This window comes from Cylas formicarius, unplaced genomic scaffold, assembly GCF_029955315.1.
Source record: "Cylas formicarius isolate icCylForm1 unplaced genomic scaffold, icCylForm1.1 PGA_scaffold_4__25_contigs__length_36172078, whole genome shotgun sequence".
Lineage (NCBI taxonomy): Eukaryota > Metazoa > Arthropoda > Insecta > Coleoptera > Brentidae > Cylas > Cylas formicarius.
Window position 1 is genome coordinate 1,835,871 of NW_026844334.1, and position 9,470 is coordinate 1,845,340.

General features: G+C 34.8%; 1 protein-coding gene across 2 annotated transcripts in view; it reads right to left on the bottom strand.

Annotated features, from left to right (window-relative positions):
• Positions 1-404, bottom strand: part of LOC132701259 (glutamate receptor ionotropic, kainate 2) — a 143,897-nt gene extending 143,493 nt beyond the window's left edge. For both annotated transcript variants that reach the window (XM_060669050.1, XM_060669049.1), the window contains exon 1: positions 278-404. The gene's annotated coding sequence lies outside the window, so the exon portion shown is untranslated. The remainder of the gene's footprint in view (positions 1-277) is intronic.
• Positions 405-9,470: the final 9,066 nt, after the last annotated feature.

Below are 9,470 nucleotides of genomic sequence, written 5' to 3' on the forward strand. Positions count from 1 at the left end.
GTATGTTTCATAGAAAGACACAGACCACTGTCGGTGTTAAAAAACATATAATAAATGAGGTTAACACTCACGCGTGTGTTATATTATTCTTTAAACCAATAACCAAGAAGTTATAACACGCGAAGCGTGCTTAAATTGGTTGAGACGCGTACCATAGCGAACCTAACCTAAAAAACTAATTTCAGGCGCGTTCGCCACGCGTTAAGGTTATGTTTGAGCGTAGAGCGGGTCAGTTTCGCGGCCTACTTCGATGCGACGGCTTTAAACAGTGACGTACCTGCAACGAAGTCGGATCAGCAACCACAGACCTCTGATAGACGCGAATGGCGGCCAGCGGGGGGCAGAAACGACGCGATTTTCACCTCTCCGAACCCGAAAATGTCGAACGGCTTGCGACGACGGACTAGGGGTCCTCACTGCTAACCGGGATTCCGTATCCAGCATCCAGGCAGAAGGATTCTGCGCAGCGGCGCACGCCGGGGGTGGTGTGGGGAATAAAACCCACCGATGCCGAAAAATTATAATATAAAATTCGGTTTATGGGCGGATGGGGGGTTGGGGGGAGCACGGTGCGCTGGAGCTCGAAGCTAGGTCCGGTATACGGGGTGTTTCACCTTGGACGTTTACCGGCAAATTTTTAAAATACCTGGTAAGCCGCCACGTTGCCGATTCTTCGAAAAAGTAGCTTCAACATTGAAATTTCCTATACTTATAATTATGAAATTTAGGTAGTATCTTAGGGAGGTACTGTATATTATAGAAATTAATTCCATATCATACAGAGCATGTCAAAACTAATAATTTTCCTACTAGATAGCTACTACCAATACTAGCTGTTTTCAAATATTTAGTATCGATACTTTCCGTTAAAAATTAACTTTAAACACTAATATTTTTGGGTCTAAGTCCTACCTGTTAAATTTCAGTTTCTCTTAGAATAAAAACAAGAAGAAAAATGTTTTTTGAATTAAAGTTTGATTTTCTATAAACTAGAGCTATTTTATATATTTTCTGCAAAAATCACTAAATTTTAAGATGAATATGAATGAAACAAAGTGGAGTAACAATTTTTTTTTATTTTTCAATATAACCCCCTTAACTTCATTACATCTCTTTATTAACAACTCAATCCCTTTAAAAAAATATTCTTTTACTGACCACGCCGTTGCAAATCCATCAAATCTTGGTGAAAACATTCTCCTTGTTCCTCAGAGTAGTCACCGATTTTATCTTTGAATTCGTCTAATGAGAATGTAACATGTGAAGTTAATGAGACATTCTGTAGCCCATAGTTGTTTTCAATCAATTGTCATCTCTGTGATTTCGGAGGAAGCCATCAACTACTGCTTTAAAACTCTTCCAGGCTCGTTTTTCGCAAGCAATAAGAACCTTGGCGAAGTAATCATTTTTCATTATTTTTTATTTGTGGTCCAACAAAAATTCCAACTTCAACATTAACTGCAGATAACTGTTAATTTGTCTCAGTCACGTTGTTAGAGCAACAAATACCGGCTTCTTTTGTGAAAAAAGATGATGAACTTTTATGGCGCTCTCTTCGGTCGGTTCGAGCAGGTTCCCTTGCTCCAGTCATGAACCTAGAATTTCCAGTTTACTCTCACATAGGTTCAAGCCTCGAACCAAATCATTAAATTCACTTGGACTGATAAAATGTGGTCGAAAACTTTGGGATCTAATCAGTGTTGGCTACTTAAGTGTACCGGATTCCGTTGAACTTAGTGACGCTTATATTTCAGAGCTGTCTGAACGTAATGGCACAGGAAAATTGTCACCATGTAATATCGGGGCGAAGATTGAAGGAAAATCAGGATAAAACATTTTTCAGCATTTTCACCACTCTAATTTGGATTAACCATATAAAAATAACAGTCATATTCGTGATCACTAGGTTCCTTCGGTTTTAGCTTCTATACAAAGCTACAAATAACATAAGCACGACTATTGTGATTAAAGTTTAGTCGACATTTTAAAAAATGTTAAATTTTCACACTGATGCTGATTTTTAGGGTTTAAATAGGCTTCATATCATTCGCAAAGTTTCCAGCTTGTTGACAAAGCAAATTTTTTACTTCTAACTTTAACGAATTCATCACAAATGAAACAAAATGAATCAACATCATATTTACACTGTCTTCAAGCCATTGCCTAATTGAGTACTACACAAATACAGTTGTTATAGCTTGATTCAAGTATACTTAACGACGTAAATCAGATAAAAGCAAACTTTATGAACTCCAAATGAATATTTGAATGTATCTTTTTTAAATGTCTAAAACATGAATCTACCCTTTTTTTGTTGATTAATGGTAACGTTTGACATCAACAAGTAGCCCGTGACATGGAGCACAAAATCGCACTTTCTTTAGGGCATCTTTTTTGATATTTTAGGTTAGGATGAAGATATTGAGATGCGGTTTTCTATTCTATTCATTTTGGATTTTTTTGCGATTATATAAGAAAATTCCACTTTTTGATAGATTATTTCGTAACAAAACGGAAAATTCCAGTTTCGGGCTCGGTCATAGGCGTAGGTAAATTTAACTTCCTTTAATAATAAGTACCCTTATCGCATTTTCAAATATTTGGAATTGAAGGAAAATAAATAATAATGAACGGAAACGGGACAGATGGAATTCGCGTATATATAAATTAATTAGCAGCAGAGCGGCTTTTGATCCGTCATTCCTTTCTTTCAAACAATAATTTTCTGCGAACGTGCGAGTGCGGAGGACAAAGAAATATGGCGCCGTCGTTTGAGTAAAGTCTGTTCATAGATATAAAATAGTGATGAACTGATACGAATTAAGGAATGACCCGGGCAAGCTGTAAGATTGAAATATGGCCGAACAGGTCCGTACTTTGCTTAGAATTTAATTATTTGGGGTTTTGTTAGGAAAGATGCTAAACAATATTTTTTTATTTATGTATTTGTGTATCACTATCGCTGTCATCGTCTGTTCTAATTATTATTTGCCCTATATTATTTGCAATATGGATATACGATTGTTCTGATTTTTCTATATGTTTAACAGAACTTGCCCAACTTTGTGGAGGGATGTTAAAAACTAATTATCATAATTATCTGTGTGTAGGTTCAAGCTTCGTAGAACCTCAGTTAATTGCTTTTTGGTATAATCTTCGTGAAAATAAATGTCGTTATTATGCATGTAATTTTGGATTGTTGCTTTTGTGTCACATGAGGACGGGGTTTTGGTCAACTGTCTACTGTGATAACTTACATTGTCCATTACAATGACGTTATTAGGAGAAATGTTTGGAACTAGTTTGTTTATAAACCAACTTTCAAATAAATCAGCGGTGGTATCTTCATGGTAATCCAGAGAAGAATCTTCAATATTTCTCGCAGATAGAGAAAGTCCATTTGGAATCGACCCATCTTTAGAGCCAGCATGCAAAATAGTTATTCTTTTACTTCTTTTTAATGACTCGTTTGTTTTACACTTATCAGTTGAGTCAACCCAACCCTTTTCCGGGGTATCATAAGTGTCGAACCAGGTTTCATCCAAGTCAAAAATTGGCCTTTGTTGTTCTCTGTAAATTCTATTTTTTTCTAGATATTCCAGTCGCCAATTCCGAATTCAAAAAGGTTTCCATACAGTTGATGTGGGAATTTTCGTCAATGTGGCCGTTTCGTCTAAAGATGCTTGCTTGCTGGCACCACGTTCAATGAGAGTCAAATAAACATTGTTTATAACTTCCTTAGTCTCAATAGTAATTGTTTTCTACATTTGGACGGGAGCATCATCTGAGATACACTAGACTCGCACATATTATGCATAATTCGCACAGGACCACAATTTTACCTGAATTTAAATTCAGAAATTTTAGGCAATAATCTTGTTGCATTGTATGTTAATGACCACTGCATTAATACATATTCTAACACTTGCCACAGCTTAGTTTATGGGACGATATCGTATTATTTTTGAAGGTCAATAAATACGATATGTGTCTCCATATCGTTTTGTTTTATTTATGGTGAATTCGTAATAGTTAGAAACAAAAAAAATTGCCGTGTTGACAAATTTGAAACTTCGCGAAGCCTTTGAAGCCAATTTTAATCTAAATTCAGTAATCAGGATCAAAACTAGGTACCAAACTATGCCTATATTAATTGTAAAAATACTTTAGAAGGTAACAAACTGAAATTTAACATTTTTGACAATGTCGAATAGTCACAATTGTTACTTATAGTTTGGCATGCTGATCAGGTCCATGTCTGTTATCAGTCTTTTCTAGCAAATTCTGTATTGCTGAAAGAAAACTATGACGGCTTGAAAATAATACTAGAAAAATTGAAATAGGTACACAGAACACCAGTGGTCAGCGACTGGTGCAGTGCAGTATCAACAGCGTATATGGCCTGTTCGAGACGAATTTTATATTGGAAATCAATTTGTAAAAGCTCTGAATCGGAATTCCGAAGTCTCTAACTATTTGAGAGAATTTTTTCCTAAGTTATATGAAGTTAAAGTTAAAGGGGTTACTTTCGTTAGAAAACAAGTAAAACGTTTAAAGTTAAACTACAAAATGTAGAGAGGTGTTCTAAGCTAATTTTTAAGTAAACAACTGACAGGGCTACCCTTTCGTTTATTGATTTTTTTCGGATTCTGTTTGGTTTTCGAGAAAAAAAACATTTTAATTTCTGACTACGCCACTCGACCCTACGTGAAAAACTGTAGCTAGACCGGTGGTCGCTTTTTCCATCGAAACCATCAAAAACGGGACACACTGTATATTTTACGCCCAATGAATGCGTACCAAACCTGCAAATTTTTGCAACTCAAAATTGCCGATAAATTCCCAATTGTACGGAAATATTAATTTTCCATTGGTTCCGTAAATACCGAATGAAATAAATAATGCCCGGTAAACGGTCCCTTGCAGTTTCGAAAGCTCAGCTAGGATCGATACGATTTTTTCCGAAAAAAAAAACGATTCCGCTTTATCACCCCTAATAAACACGGATATACAGGGTGTTTTCTAATTGTTTTGGGTCCATATTAAATTATATTTCTTCTAAATCGTGTATTTTGGCACAGCACAGTGATAAGACAATAGATATTCTACACAACGCATGTACGTTGTTTGGACGTAGTTAAAACTTGTGTTTGGTTAGTCATCTTCCCCTTCTTTGCTTTTTGGGCAAGTCAAGCAAGGCCACTCGCCCATTACCACGCGATACTACCCACAGAATAAAGTGGTCAATAAAAATCCTTGGGGTAACTTAAAACAATTTTATTGACGCTTTAGAATAATGTATGCATTTTTTTAAATAGAACACAATATTTTTAAATGTTGATATGGTCTGTTCATAGATATAAGAAAGTTACCAATTGCTTTTGAATCGGATTATCCAATGGTGTCATTAACATACAATGCAATAAAATAATTACCTAAGGTTTGGGAATTTAAATTCAGGTAAAATTGTGGTCCTGTGCGAATTATGCATAATATGTGCGAGTCTAGTGTATCTCAGATTATGCTCCCGTCCAAATGTAGAAAACAATTACTATTGAAACTAAGAAAGTTATAAACAATGTTTATTTGAATCTCATTGAACGTGGTGCCAGCAAGCAAGCATGTTTAGACGAAACGGCCACATTGACGAAAATTCCCACATCAACTGTATGGAAAATTGTGAATAATCCCATTTTAGCGAGGAAAAAAAGAAGCGATGCTGACATTTTCTCGAGTGTAGATGAAAGTGATCAAGATATTATACGGCCTAAAATTTACCAGTTATACGAGGAACAAAGCGTGCCTACGTTAGATATCCTAATTAGGAGACTTGAAAAAGATGAATCCGGTGTTAAATGTGGCCGAACTACCTTATGGAAGTGTATTCAGCACATGAATTTTGGATAAAAAAAATGACAAAAGGCCAGTTTTAATGGAACCTTTTTGAATTCGGAATTAGCGACTGGAATATCTAGAAAAAAATAGAATTTACAGAGAACAACAAAGGCCAATTTTTGACTTGGATGAAACCTGGTTCGACACTTATGATACCCCGGAAAAGGGTTGGGTTGACTCAACTGATAAGTGTAAAACAAACGCGTCATCAAAAAAAGGTAAACGAATAACTATTTTGCATGCTGGCTCTAAAGATGGTTGGATTCCAAATGGACTTTCTCTGTCTGCGAAAAATATTAAATGTTCTTCTCTGGATTACCATCAAGACACCACCGCTGATTTATTTGAAAGTTGGTTTAAAAACAAACTAGTTCCAAACATTCTTCCTATTAGCGTAATTGTGACACAAAAGCAACAATCCAAAACTGCATGTATAATAACGACATTTATTTTCACGAAGATTATACCAAAAAGCAATTAATTGAGGTTCTACAAAGCTTGAACCTACAAAAGGAATACGTCTATAATAATTATGCAAAAAATCTAGGGCATACGGTTTTAAGGCCTTACCACTGTATATTTAATTAATCCCATTGAACATGTTTGGCACCAACTGAAATCTGCCATTCGTCGTAACAATGTTTTTCCCCGTGTTAACTCCAATGTCCTCAAACTTATAGAAACCGAAGTTTTTAACATCCCTGCACAAAGTTGGGCAAATTCTGTTAAATATATAGAAAAAGCAGAACAATCGTATGTCCATATTGCAAATAATATAGGACAAATAATAATTAGAACAGGCGATGATAGCGATAGTGATACTGATATACTATGTGAATAATTTTCAGTAATTTAAGTAGGTAATAAAAATAATTTGTAATTTTATTTTAGATTTAATCATAAATACATACATACATAAATAAATATTGTTTAGTATCTTTCCTAACAAAACCACAAATAATTAAATTCTAAGCAAAGTATTGACCTGTTCGGCCATATTTCATTATTTCATTGTTAGAGCTTGCCCGGGTCTTTCCTTAATTCCACTTTTTCCAATATTTTAATTTTGCAAAATATTTATTAGTTTTCGCACTTGCAAGGTCTTTAGGAAAAAATAATAAAATTTGTAGTGTACCTATATGGCTGCTAAACATATGGAGGCTCTGCATATGCTGACAGTACAGGAACCCATCAAGCAACTATAAAAAAATTTGTACGGCAATATTTTCTCAAAATATATCGAAATCCTATTAAGTTTCCAGGCAAAAGAAGAATTAACGTCGGCGTTAGTATAATTCAATAATTAATTTGGGGTGTTTGTTTGTTTTGTTTGTTTTGTTATTCTAGACATCTAAATGAAAAAATGTTCAAGAGGTACGTCCCATTGACAAGGGGATATTTCTTATGCTTGTTCTAGTAAAGATTCAACCTGTGTAGTTTAATTGCTTTCTTGTTAAAATCCTTCGTAACTACTTAAGTGCACCTAATAATGTTTTGAATTCTGTCAACTAAATTCGCTTGTGAATATTTTTATATATATTTGCTGTAATTTCGTGAAAGAAGGAAGTATTAGAAGCACAAATTATACAAGTCAAGGTAAACAAAAAAACAAAATGTAGGGTTAGTAGCTATTGTGACGTATTAAACAAAACACTATCAACTTTTTGACATATAACCCTAAATCATGTTTTTTTTTGGAATATCCTGTATATTATATTTTAGTAAACTCGATTTTGACGATTCGGCAAAGATTAGAAATTTTTATATAATTTCATAGAGTGCCGTGACAATTAAAGTAGAACGAAAACAGTAAAAATGACGAGACACACTAATGTAAAAAAATTCTTTAATTATTCTAAATACTGCTGTATGTGACCACCGTTTTAATTGTATAAGAGAACAGACAGAAAAGAAAGAGTCCCTATCATCTTTATACGGCCAAGTGAGTGGGTATCGCCCAGAATTTATAAGAGAGAGTCAAGACGAGAGAGTGTAAGTTTAGATAGCTCACTTACGGAAGAAGATTTAATAACAGAAGAAGTAAGAAAGGCTCTTAGAGAAATGAAAAATGGACGAGCTCCTGGGCCAAAAGGAATTCCCATCGAACTTTTAAAGAATGGACCAAACTTACTCTTTCAACTACTTACATTTGTTTCAACTGTTCTTACCCTTTACCCCCAGAATTTAAAACTGCCTACATATCGAACTTACATAAAAAAGGTGACAGGAAATTATGCGCAAACTATAGAGGACTTAGTGTAACAAACTCCCTTCCAAGACTATATGGAAAAATCATTAAAACACGAATCGAACAACAAATTCATGACATAGATGAACAAAATGGTTTCCGTGCAGGTAGATCATGCTCTGATAACTTATGCTGTGTAAAACAACTACTAGAAAAAAGAATGGCTCATATGATATTTATAGATTTAAGAAAAGCCTATGACAGTGTGCCCCTCAGTAGACTGTGGCCTGCAATGTCGGAAAATGGTGTAAGTAACATCTATATACAGGCTGTCAAAAATTTGTACACTGATATGACTCTAGCAGCATTAAATTGAGAATGAAATTATCGGAGGAATTTCCAATATCTAAAGGCCTACGGCAGGGCTGTGCAATCCTTATTTAACATCACGTTAAGACATTGGAGACGCAGCTGCCGAAACTTGGGAATTTCTGTTGGTAATGATAAACTCTTCACAATGCACTTTGCCGATGACCAGGTCATTTTTGCTGAGGATGAGGATGATATAAACTATATGGTCAGGAAACTGACCGAGGGGTACAAGTCTTGGGGTCTATCAATTAATATGGAAAAAACAGAATATCTTATCGTAGGAGGCACAAACAGAGATTTAATCCTAGATCAGGGAACTATAAAATGTGTCGATTCCTACGAGTACTTGGGAGTAAATATTACAAAAAGTGGCACTGGTGGAGCTGAAATTAAGAACCGCATCCGACGGGGAAAACATGCAACAAAGCAGTTAAATGGGATACTATGGAGTACCCAAATTCGACCAGAAACAAAAATTAGGATTTATAAGACAATTGTAGAGAGTATTACAACCTATGGGGCCGAAGTATGGGAAATGACTGATTATTTACGTAAAAGATTATTGGAAATGGAAATGGACTACTGGAGACGCTGTTGTGAAGATAGACACCACCATTGTTGACACTACCGAAGCCAAAAGTTTAAAATGGTACGGCCACGTATGTCGAATGCCGGATGATAGATGGCCAAGAAAAATATTGAATTGGGTTCCTCCAGAAAAAAGGAAAAGAGGACGTCCCAGAAACACATGGGGAGACGGTATAAGAAACGCAATGACCCAAAGAAATCTGCAAGAAGAGGACTGGAGAGACAGAAAGCGTTGGCGAGTAGGATGCGAGAAACGACTTTAAGTTGTATTAAAATCGCAAATATATATATATATATATGTATATATATATATATATATATATATATATATATATATATATATATATATATATATATATATATATATATATATATATATATATATATATATATATATATATATATATATATATATATATATATATAT